Genomic DNA, 10,849 nt, shown 5'->3' on the forward strand with positions numbered 1-10,849 from the left:
CCCAGCAGTGTGCCCCCCCTTTATGTTCCTTCCCAGCAGTGTGCCCCCCCATGTGTTCCCAGCAGTGTGCCCCCCCCCATGTGTTCCCAGCAGTGTGCTACCCCCTTCCCCTGCTTCTGTATTTACAGTACTGTGCTTCCCCCCAGGTATTTAACTTACCTTCTTTGGTTCTCTGTCTTTCTGTTCCTCTCTGTCTCGGCAGCCAGGCTCCTCCTTCTCCTCCTCCACTCTCACTCTAATATCCAGCCGCGCAGGTCCCTATCCTTTTTCCACTGACCGCGCGTCACGTCTACAACATTACTTAGGATCATTAGGGGAAGCAGGGAAGCCAATGACAGGGGTACAGAGGCCCTAATTCAGACCCACTCACTGCCGGAGGCAGCTCGCAGGTCTGAAGGGCATTTTTTTTTTGTGTGTGTGTCTGGCCTCCTGGCCGCTCGCTAAGCTATGGGGCGAACTGTTAATCAACATCGACAGCCGCCCCGTTTGTAGCAAGCCCCGGAGCGAGAGAATTTCTCTCTCTCTCTCCGGGGCTTGCGCATGCGCACTGCCTGGCCATCGACCCACTTGCGAGGGCATAGTGCTTGCAAGCGGGTCTGAATCAGGCCCAGAGTGCGCCACTTGGACATTATCCTACGTGGCGGATGCCCTGGTCCGGAATTACAGAGGATCATAGGCTGGGGCAGGTCAAACTACACAGCCCTCCCTACAGCCCTGAGAGGAGGACATGGGCGGGGAGAGGAGGGCCCCTCTATTCCGGCAGAACCGGCTCCTCTTCCTTACGACCCATGGCTGACAGTGGCGTACTATAATGATTCAGGTTCAGTCTGATTCATTGTTAGAACTGATAATGCTGCCAGCTGCAGGTCCCTTCATTGTGGCGGGCACTGGTGCAGTGCACCCGCTGCAATTCCGGTATACTACGGCACAAAAGGGGATAAAGTGAGTACTGTGGGCCCTCCTCACCATGGCTCTCTGCTAAGCTACATACCCTTCCTGCCTATGGTAGGGTCGGCATTAGTAGGGGCAGGGCCCCGGATGTGCTGCTACTAGAATGTGTGTGGTGTGTTCTCTCTCCCCAGCCGCTGCCAGCAGCAGCTGGTCACAGTCAAACACAGCGCATCAGATTATCTCCAGTGCCAGATTTCGGGGGAGCCCGGCCAAGGGCCCCTTGGGACCCATCGGGCCCTAGGCAGCCGCCTAGGTTGCCTAGTGGGAAATCCGGCCCTGGGTTCCCCCCTTTATCAAGGACAGCAGTTTACATACAAATACCAGCAGCAGAGACGATGTAATGGTTAGCATTACTACCTCACAGCACTGAGGTCGTGGGTTTGATTCCCACTACGGCCCTAACTGTGTGGCGTTTGTATATTCTCCATGTGCTTGCGTGGGTTTCCTCTGGGTACTCCAGTTTCCTCCCACACTCCAAAAATATACTGGTAGGTTAATTGGCTGCCAACAAAATTAACCCTAATATGTGTGCGTGTGATAGGGAATATAGAGTATAAGCTCCACTGGGGCAGGGACTGATGTGAATGGACAAATATTCTCTCACCTGTAGAACGCTGGCATCAGACTACCGAGACGCGGCCAGACACGGCCGTTGCAGATCCCGTGACGTCATCAGCCGGCGCCTGACAGTGCCCTCACAGTATATTAGTTGCATAGCAACAAGCGGCACAATTGATCTGTACAAACATCAGACAATAGTAAAATGAGAAAAATTAATAACAATAATAATAATATATATAATAATAATAGACTATGTATCCCTCACTGTCAGGCGCCAGCTGATGACATCACGGGATCTGCGACGTCCGTGTCTGATGCCGGCGTTCTACAGGAATATTATTGATTACTGTCTGTTTTATTGCTATTTGTATATAAACTGCTGTCCCTGACGAAGGGATAACCCCAAAACGTTGGACTAAACAAAGGACCGTTTTAAGATGTGAATAAGACTAATGAGTGCCATCCCATCTTATATATATATACATTCTGACACACAAACACAAATTTTGTAAAGTAATGAATGTAAAAGCAACAAGTAACATGAAATTAAACCTTTGATACCATGATAGGTACTAACGAGTGGTGGATAATTATCCTAGAATTTAGTAAAGAAAGAAGCAGAGCAAGTGATGGATGGGGTAGCTTTTATTATTACATCATAATGTAATTTTAGCTACGAAATAATAAAAGTGAAAAATATGTACATGGGCCTCGATCTACGTTATCTGCCACCACATAAAGACTACAACTCCCGTCGCTCTTTGCGAGGAGAATTTACGTGATAATTTGCGTAGGGCTGACGCATTACACAGCTAGTGTTGTGATTGGCAAACTCTCCCCGCCAATGGGCTATTGACTCCGGCCCTAGTTCGACCAATGAGAAAGCTGTTGCTAGCGTGCCCTTTTATTTTTAGCATTTGCTCTTCTCACCAGAGTGTGGTATATTTACTTCTAGTAAATCATGTGAAATCCCTGCGCTGATTCCAAAAGGACAAAATAGTCCCTGTGATGTCAGCAGTAACTCCTTCATTTCCCTGCCTCAAAGTAAACAAAAGCGATGACGCTTCAACCAGAACCTGAGATTGGGATATTTACATATTTAAAGCTGCCATATGGTAGTCAGATGGATACATCACTAGTTCTTTCACACCATTGTAATGAAGTAGTAGCTCTCATTAACGTCCAATTTATGCGATTGTTTACCAGGGATGCCAGTCTCTGAATTTCCATTGTTTAATAAACATTTGCTCATGACCAATTATATTTTTCTGACAGATTGTTTATGAAAAAGGAAATGTACACAGAAATAAAATGACAAGATATCTAAACCACAAAGAAGTTTGTCAATGAGTAAATTCCCCTACTTAGGCACAAACCATTGCTATTGTTATATTTTGTGCAGCCGACTCAGCAGTGTCATATTTTAATGACTATACTACTATGATATCCCTTTCAGACATAGAACCCTGCTCAGACCCAGGATTTTCTCCTGTGCAAAATCCCATGTGTTTTGTCGAGACCCCCCTTTCAGACTAGCGCTTCTACCTGGGAAATTCCTGGGTAGACCACTTTCAGACATGAGCCGGGTTTTTCAGTTTTTAAGATTTTTACACAGCACCCGCCTCTCCTCTGCCCTCTGCCACTTCTCGCCTGTCCCCTCTCCTCACCTATTTTATTTATATCGTGGGTATGTCCAGCATCTCTGCTGTCCCCTATCCTGCTGCCGCTGATGATATCGTCATCATGCAGCAGGCAGCCGGCCAATCACAATAGACCCCACGTTACCTCTTTGCCCTGGTGGTCCAGCGCGAGTGCAGGCGGCCCCGCCACTCGCTGTGTCAGAGACCCGCCGGCAGTCTCTGAGGAGGACCCGGCCGAGATCGCTGACCTGGTCGCCAGCGCTGCGGCCAATGGTACCGGGGGTGGTGGAGCGGCAGTGTGAGCGTCCTATATGTATTTCACATTACCATGCCCTTTACCATTATAATATCCACTACACATACCTCTAACTGAAAATGTAATGTCACTCCATTCAGTCTGGGCAACAATTCAATTGCTTAGCAGGCAAATCTGGGAAATTAGTATGCAACTATATAACCTTGGTCCAGGGACCCATAAGACTCCGGGACCCATAGCAATGGCACCCCTTGCACCGGGATAAGGTCAGTATCCGAACCGTGGGGATTCCGGCTCTCATAATGCCAGCGCCGGAATCCTGACACTTGTCAGAATCCCGGCGCCAGAATCCCAACCGCTGGAATCCCAACCGCTGGAATCCCAACCGCCGGAATCCCGAAGGTAAATTCGGGATTGGGAAAGGGGTTAGGCGCTATGGGTGGAGGGATAGGTTTAGGGTGCTGGGAGGGGGAGGTTAGGTTTAGGCACAAAGGGGGGAGGTTAGAGTTATTATCTGGGGAGGGAGGGTAGGGAGAGGGGGAGGGTTAGAATACTGACCGACAAGCAGGGCCGTAGGGAGGGTGGTGCGGCCGATGCCTCCACACAGGGCGGAATCTTCCAAGATCACCGGCCGCAAACTGCCTGGCTCCGGAGGTCTGCATGAAGAGACCTCCTGCAGTGTTGCGTGGCGCTCGCAGAGCAACGCCGATGAAGATACCTGCCCTCCACCCATCCTCGGGCAGAAAAAAGGATGCACTCAGGGGGAGGAGGGGGCAGGGGGAGCAAGAGGGGCGGCAGTGCAGCACAGGGTGCACTGCCGTACTGATACGGCGCTGCCGACAAGTGACGTTATTCTAACCCTGTCGGAATGCCGGTGTCAGGATTCTGACCGCCGGGATTCAGAGCGCCGGCATCCAGTACCCATCCCCTTGCACCCACTATAGCTGTGCCCATGGAACCTGCCTATGTTCTATAGTTTAGATTCCAAAATCAATCATTTTGTTCCTGTTATTTAGCGAAGGTCCCACATAATTAAAAAGCCACTGTAAAATCAAGTTGTTGTCATAGCATATTTATCATTATTCTAATAATCAAGCAGGATTTTGGTATCTGTTGTCTAAATAACTATCTTTAGTGATTTATCTCGCCATATTTTTATAAATGTATATCACTACCCTCTACTATGACTCTTGAACTGCATATACAATATAAACACCATTTCATCATGTCTAATGTAGATTAACATTTTTTAATATAGAAAAACAAGAGGACTTAATAATGAAGAGAAAAATGAGGGATTTTTTTTCTGTTGTTTAAACCTTTCTTTATCCACTGGGCCACATTAATGCTCAGGAATTACTAGACAAACCACTGATTCAATGGCAGACCAGCTGAACCTCCCAAATACCTAATCATATAACATAGGTATCAGTGCTCAAACTGGGGAGATATAGGCCCTGATTCAGACCCACTCGCGAGCAGCTGTCCGCTCGAAAGTGGGTCGATGGTCTGCACTGCGCATGCGCACGACGGAGGGAGCTCCGTCGTGCGCATGCGCGAGACGCGACGAGCGAAGGACTTTCCTTCGCTCGTAATGTCTGATCAAAGGGGGCGTGCTGTCGATGTTGATTGACAGCACGCCCCCTTTGGTGGGCGTGCCGGGGGCGTGCCTGCGAGACGGAGGCGTTCCCAAGGGAACGCCTACCGTCAGAAGCCGGCCCCACTGACATCACTAGTGATGTCAGTGGGAGTGATTTTGGCTCTGATAGAGCCAAAATCACTCCTGGCCTTGCGGTTGAGAAACTCAACCGCAGGCTTCTGCTCGCAGTGGCGATGGTCGCGATGGACAAGGCCATCGCGACCATCATCCTGCACGCTCGTATATGCTGTGGGTGGTGACCCACAGCTATACGAGCGTCCAGGAGGACGCTCCATATTAATGGAGGTGGGCCCTGATTCAGAGCGAGCGCTCTGGTCAGAGCGTCCGGCTCTGAATCAGGGCCATACTGTGGTATGACATACTGATTTTTGCCACAGTGTGGAGACATGGCGACATTGTGTGGAGATACGGCCTGGGGACACATCTCTGATCAGGGGATGTAGTTACTATCCCAGCGGGTGGGATGACAACGCTCAGAATACCAGCGCCGGAATCCTGACCGTAGTCAGAATCCCGGGGCCGGAATCCCGACAGCAGTCGGAATCCTGGCACCAGAATCCCGACAGCCGGCGCCAACCCGACGGTAAGTATTGGGGTTAGGGGGAGGGTAAGACACTAGGGGCAGGGTTAGTATGCGGGGGGGGAGGGTTAGGGTTAGGTTGTCTCACCGCCAGTGCCAAATTCAAAAGGTGCCACTTCTATTGATTGCTTGCCGGTCCTCGAGTCGTGATTGGCTCATGACCAGTGCCACTGCATCTGCCCTGGTGCCGGGACCCGATGGTCCATCCTAGCGCCGATCAGAGATGAGTCCCTAGCGGGACGCATCTTCACTCAATGTCACTGCTGTTTATGTATGGAGAGAGAGGTGCAGGGGGGGAGAGGGAGAAGCAGTAATACCCCTTTTACACCGGAGCTAAAACCCAGGTTATTGCAGGGTTAACCCGGGCAGCTCCTTGGTGTAAAAGGGGTGAGGGTTGGATCGCCAGGTCGAGTGACCAGGCAATCCAACCCAGGTAAATAGCAGGGTTTAACACGGACGCAGCCCGTGAAACCCTGCTGTGTGTCAGGCGCACTCCGGGTCTTGATGACCTGGAGTGAGCCGCATGCCGGCCGATTGGTCCGGCTTCAGTGGCGCTTGGAGATGATGTCATCTCCAAGCGTCCACTTTCATGCCGGAAAAGCCGGGTCTATGCAGACCCGACTGCAGTGTGAGCGGCGCAGAGTCGGGAATATCCCGAGTTGGCGCCGGCTAAATTCCGGGTCTGATCCGGATAGGAACCCTGTTCCAACTCCCGGTCAGACCTGGAATTTTGGTGGAAAAGGGGTATTAGAGGCCCATTTATCAATGAGAATTATCATATGCAACGAGTTTTAAAACTTTTTGTGTATGATAATGGTGCTCCTGCCAATCAGCTCCTAACTGTCATCTGTTTGAAAAATGACAGTTGAGAGCTGATTGGCTTGAGCACCATTAATCGTACACAACAAGTTTTAAAACTCATTGCGTATGATAAAACTTGTTGATAAATGGGCCCCTTAGTGAGAGGTGCAGGGGGTGAGAGAGTAAAGCAGACTGGAATGGTGCGTATCCACTTGCCGATAGAGGAACGACAGTACGATTGCAACATTGCAATCGTACAGTCGTTCCTCATCCTTTAAGTGCCTACATTGAACGATATGTCGTTTAGTGCAGATACCCTCCCTCATCCCCGAACATGCACAATCTGTCGTTATCGGCAGATTGACCTGCATGTTCATGCGATGATTGATGTCGAAAATGACCAGCGGGAGCGCGCATTGCTGGTTGCTTTCGACATTTTAATGCCCGATTTGTGAACAATTAATGAGCGATTGAACGATAACGATGTCGTTATTGTTCAATCGCTCATTTTAATCGCCTAGTGGATACGCACCTTAAGAAGTGTGGGGGGGATGAATGAGGGAAGTCGGCAGTGAGAAGTGTGGAAGGTTAAGAGAGGGAAACAGGCAGTGAGAGGTGCAGGGGCTGAAAGGGTAGCGAGGAGTGAGAGGTGCAGGGAGTGAGTAAAGGAGAGAGGCATGCAGGTGATCAGTCACAAAGGGAGCATCTGGGGAGTCGGGGTCCCATTTATAAACAAGTTTTCTCATATGCACCAAGTTTTAAAACCTGTTGCGTATGTTAATGGTGCTACAGCCAAGCAGCTCCTTCTGTCATCTGTTTGAAAAATGACAGTTGGGAGCTGATTGGCTTGAGTATCATTTATCATATGCAACAAGTTTTGAAACTCGTTGCATATGATAAAACTCATTGATAAATGGGCCCCATTAGAGTGTTACCTAGGATGAAGATATGGGCACATGAGGAAAGTGACAGACAAAAGAAAACAGGTGAGAGAAAGCAGAAGGGACACATGGAAGACATAAGTGAGGTGACCAAACTTTGTTTAACAAATCCAGGGGAAACATACTGTAATACCTCTTTTCCACCAAAAACCTGAGTCTGATCTGGGTTTTCAGACATGGTTCTAACCCAGGTCAGACACCGTTTACACAGCACCATCGATCTGGGTTATTCCCAGGTAAACCTCGTTCACACTGAACCTGAGTCTGCCCTGCTAAACTTGTGAAGTCATAAAAAGTAGGAGGTGACTGCTCCACAACCACCAATCAGCTCATTTTAGGCATGATCCATGTCAGATAACCCGGATTGCGTCGTTTACACTGCACCATTACCCAGGTCCATCCTAGGTCCGACCCTGGTAGCTACCTGGGTTGGATTGCCGGGTCACTTGACCCGGGTTATTTTTTAGGGACCCTTTTACACTGAACTGCGACCTGGGTAGACCCAGCAAAAACCCTGGTTTTTGCTCTGGTGTAAAAGGTGTATAATACCTCTTTTCCACCAAAAACCCAGGTCCGACCTGGGTTTTTGGACATGGTTCCAACCCTGGTCAGACCCAGGTCAGACCCATTTACACTGCACCTTCGATCTGGGTTATTCCCAGGTCAGCCCTGTTCACACTGAACCGGAGTCTGCCCTGCTAAACTTGTGAAGTCATAAAAAGTAGGAGGTGACTGCTCCACAACCACCAATCAGCTCATTTTAGGCATGATCCATGTCAGATAACCCGGATTGCGTCGTTTACACTGGGTCCAACCCTGGTAGCTACCTGGGTTGGATTGCTGGGTCACTTAACCTGGGTTATTTTTCAGGGACCCTTTTACACTGAGCTGCGACCCGGGTAGACCCAGAAAAAACCCAGGTTTTTGCTCTGGTGTAAAAGGGGTATTAGAGAGATACTGTAGGAACATGTGAGACATTAAGGAAAGGTGAACACAGTGATACCTCTGTCCTCACAGCAGGGTTTCACGGGCTACGCCCGTGTTAAACCCTGCTATTTACCTAGGTTGGATTGTCGAGTCACTCGACCCGGCGATCCAACCCTCTCCCCTTTTACACCAGGGAGCTGCCCGGGTTAACCCTGCAATAACCTGGGTTTTAGCTGCGGTGTAAAAGGTGTATGATTTGTCTTACATCTTCTAATATTTTATTCTATTACATAGTGCTAAAAGCATCTAAAATTAATTTCATATTATCAAAATCCCTAAAGCTTCGATGCAAATTGCCATACCCCCACTTCTAAATTCCCACTTGAGCACTAATATGTAGAAACTGCAAACATTGGACGTAATCATCACATCCTCCCTGAAAGCTGGAACTAATCCTCTAAAAGACAACACATCATGGTTTCAGGTGTCTGAAGTAGAAAAGCTTTTCTGGAAGACTGTGCAAGATAGCTTTTAAGCCTGCAAGAAAGTATTAGGAACTGAACCATTAAATAATACCCCTTTTACACCGGAGCTAAAACCCGGGTTTTTGAAGGGTTAATCCGGGCAGCTCCCTAGTGTAAAAGGGGAGAGAGTTGGATCGCCGGGTCGAGTGACCCGGCAATCCAACCCAGGTTACTAGTAGGGTTTAACACGGGCGTAGCCCGTGAAACCCTGCTGTGAGAACAGCGCACTCCGGGTCACGATGACCTGGAGTGCGCTGCTAGCCGGCCGATTGGTCCGGCTTCAGTGGCGCTTGGAGATGATGTCATCTCCAAGCGTCCACTTTCACTCCGCAAAAGCCGGGTCTATGCAGACCCGACTGCGGTGTTAGCGGCGCTGACTCGGGAATATCCAGAGTCGGCGCCAGCAAAATTCCGGGTCTGATCCGGATGGGAACTTTGTTCCAACTCCGGGTCAGACCAGGAATTTAGGTGGAAAAGGGGTATTATACCTCTTTTCCACCAAAAATCCAGGTCCGACCTGGGTTTTTGGACATAGTTCCAACTCTGGTCAGACCCAGGTCAGACCCATTTACACTGCACCTTCGATCTGGGTTACTCCCAGGTCAGCCCTGTTCACACTGAACTCAGGTCTGCCCTGCTAAACCTGTGAGATCATAAAAAGTGGGAGGTGAATGCCCCACAACCACCAATCAGCTCATTTTAGGCATGACCCTGGTCAGATAACCCGGGTTGCACCGTTTACACTGCACCATTACCCGGGTCCATCCTGGGTCCAACCCTGGTAGCTACCTGGGTTGGATTGCTGGGTTATTTTTCAGGGACCCTTTTACACTGAGCTGCGACCTGGGTAGACCCAGCAAAAACCCAGGTTTTTGCTCTGGTGTAAAAGGGGTATTAGTATGTTATCATTATTACCTCACCAACTATATAGTTCTCCCAGAACCATCGTGTATTGCTGTGTTTGTAAACTGGAACTAAATACAAAAAATAAGATGCTTGCAGACGTTAGTGATATTTATTTATACACATACATCAGTTCTACAATCTGTTATTGCTGATTGACAGCTGCCTTCTCTCAAATTGGAATTTGGGTGGCAAAATTCAACAAAATGCAGAATTTTGGACTTAGAGCAGTGGTTCCCAAATTTTTTTAAATCGCGGCACCCTAGAGTATCAGCATTTTTTCCACACAGCACCCCTGGGCCAAAAGTTTTCTTATTGAGAAATTAAGCAAAAATTAAATGAAGAAAATTGTGCTTATATGTCACTCTTAGGTTCAGTTATGTGATGGTTTACAGGGCTGGGCTTCTTTTTGACCACATATTTTTTGATAGGCAAAACCACTGCTAATGGCAGACTATCACATTGACTAAAAATGATTTATTTGGTACTTGACCACCAACCTGAGGCACCCCAGGGTGCCACGGCACCCAGTTTGGGAACCACTGCCTTAGAGCAAGTGGTCAGATCATTTCCAGATTTGCTGCATCCAGTTGGAAAATTACCACACAGACCAATAGCTGTGATTTTCCAACCTCATAGCCCGATAATGGTCCTAGTGATTGCCACATGATCAATTTGGGGGACATACTACGGGGTATATTTACTAAAGTGCAGGTTTTTAGAAGTGGAGATGTTGCCCATAGCAACCAATCAGATTCTAGCTAGTATCTTCTAGATACTAGAAGGTGCTAGATAAATGATAAGTAGAATCTGATTGGTTGCTATGGGCAACAACTCCACTTCTAAAAACCCGCACTTTAAATATACCCTTACATGTGCAGAGTGGCCAGCTTGCATTATGTGACTGGACATAACAATCATAAACTATGGATCTCTTTTGTATACAGGTCCAATTTAGAACATTCTGTGTATGTAATTTCATTTAATAAAAAGATTATTTGCAAAAAGATTTTTCAATTAAAATTTATAATAGCTACAAGTGTGGGTTCATTAAGTCAATAAAGCGATTTTGGTACTCAAGTAAAGGTAATACTTTGTTATAGTC

Source organism: Taudactylus pleione, unplaced genomic scaffold (assembly GCF_031769625.1).
Source record: "Taudactylus pleione unplaced genomic scaffold, aTauple2 ptg000080l, whole genome shotgun sequence".
Taxonomy (NCBI): domain Eukaryota; kingdom Metazoa; phylum Chordata; class Amphibia; order Anura; family Myobatrachidae; genus Taudactylus; species Taudactylus pleione.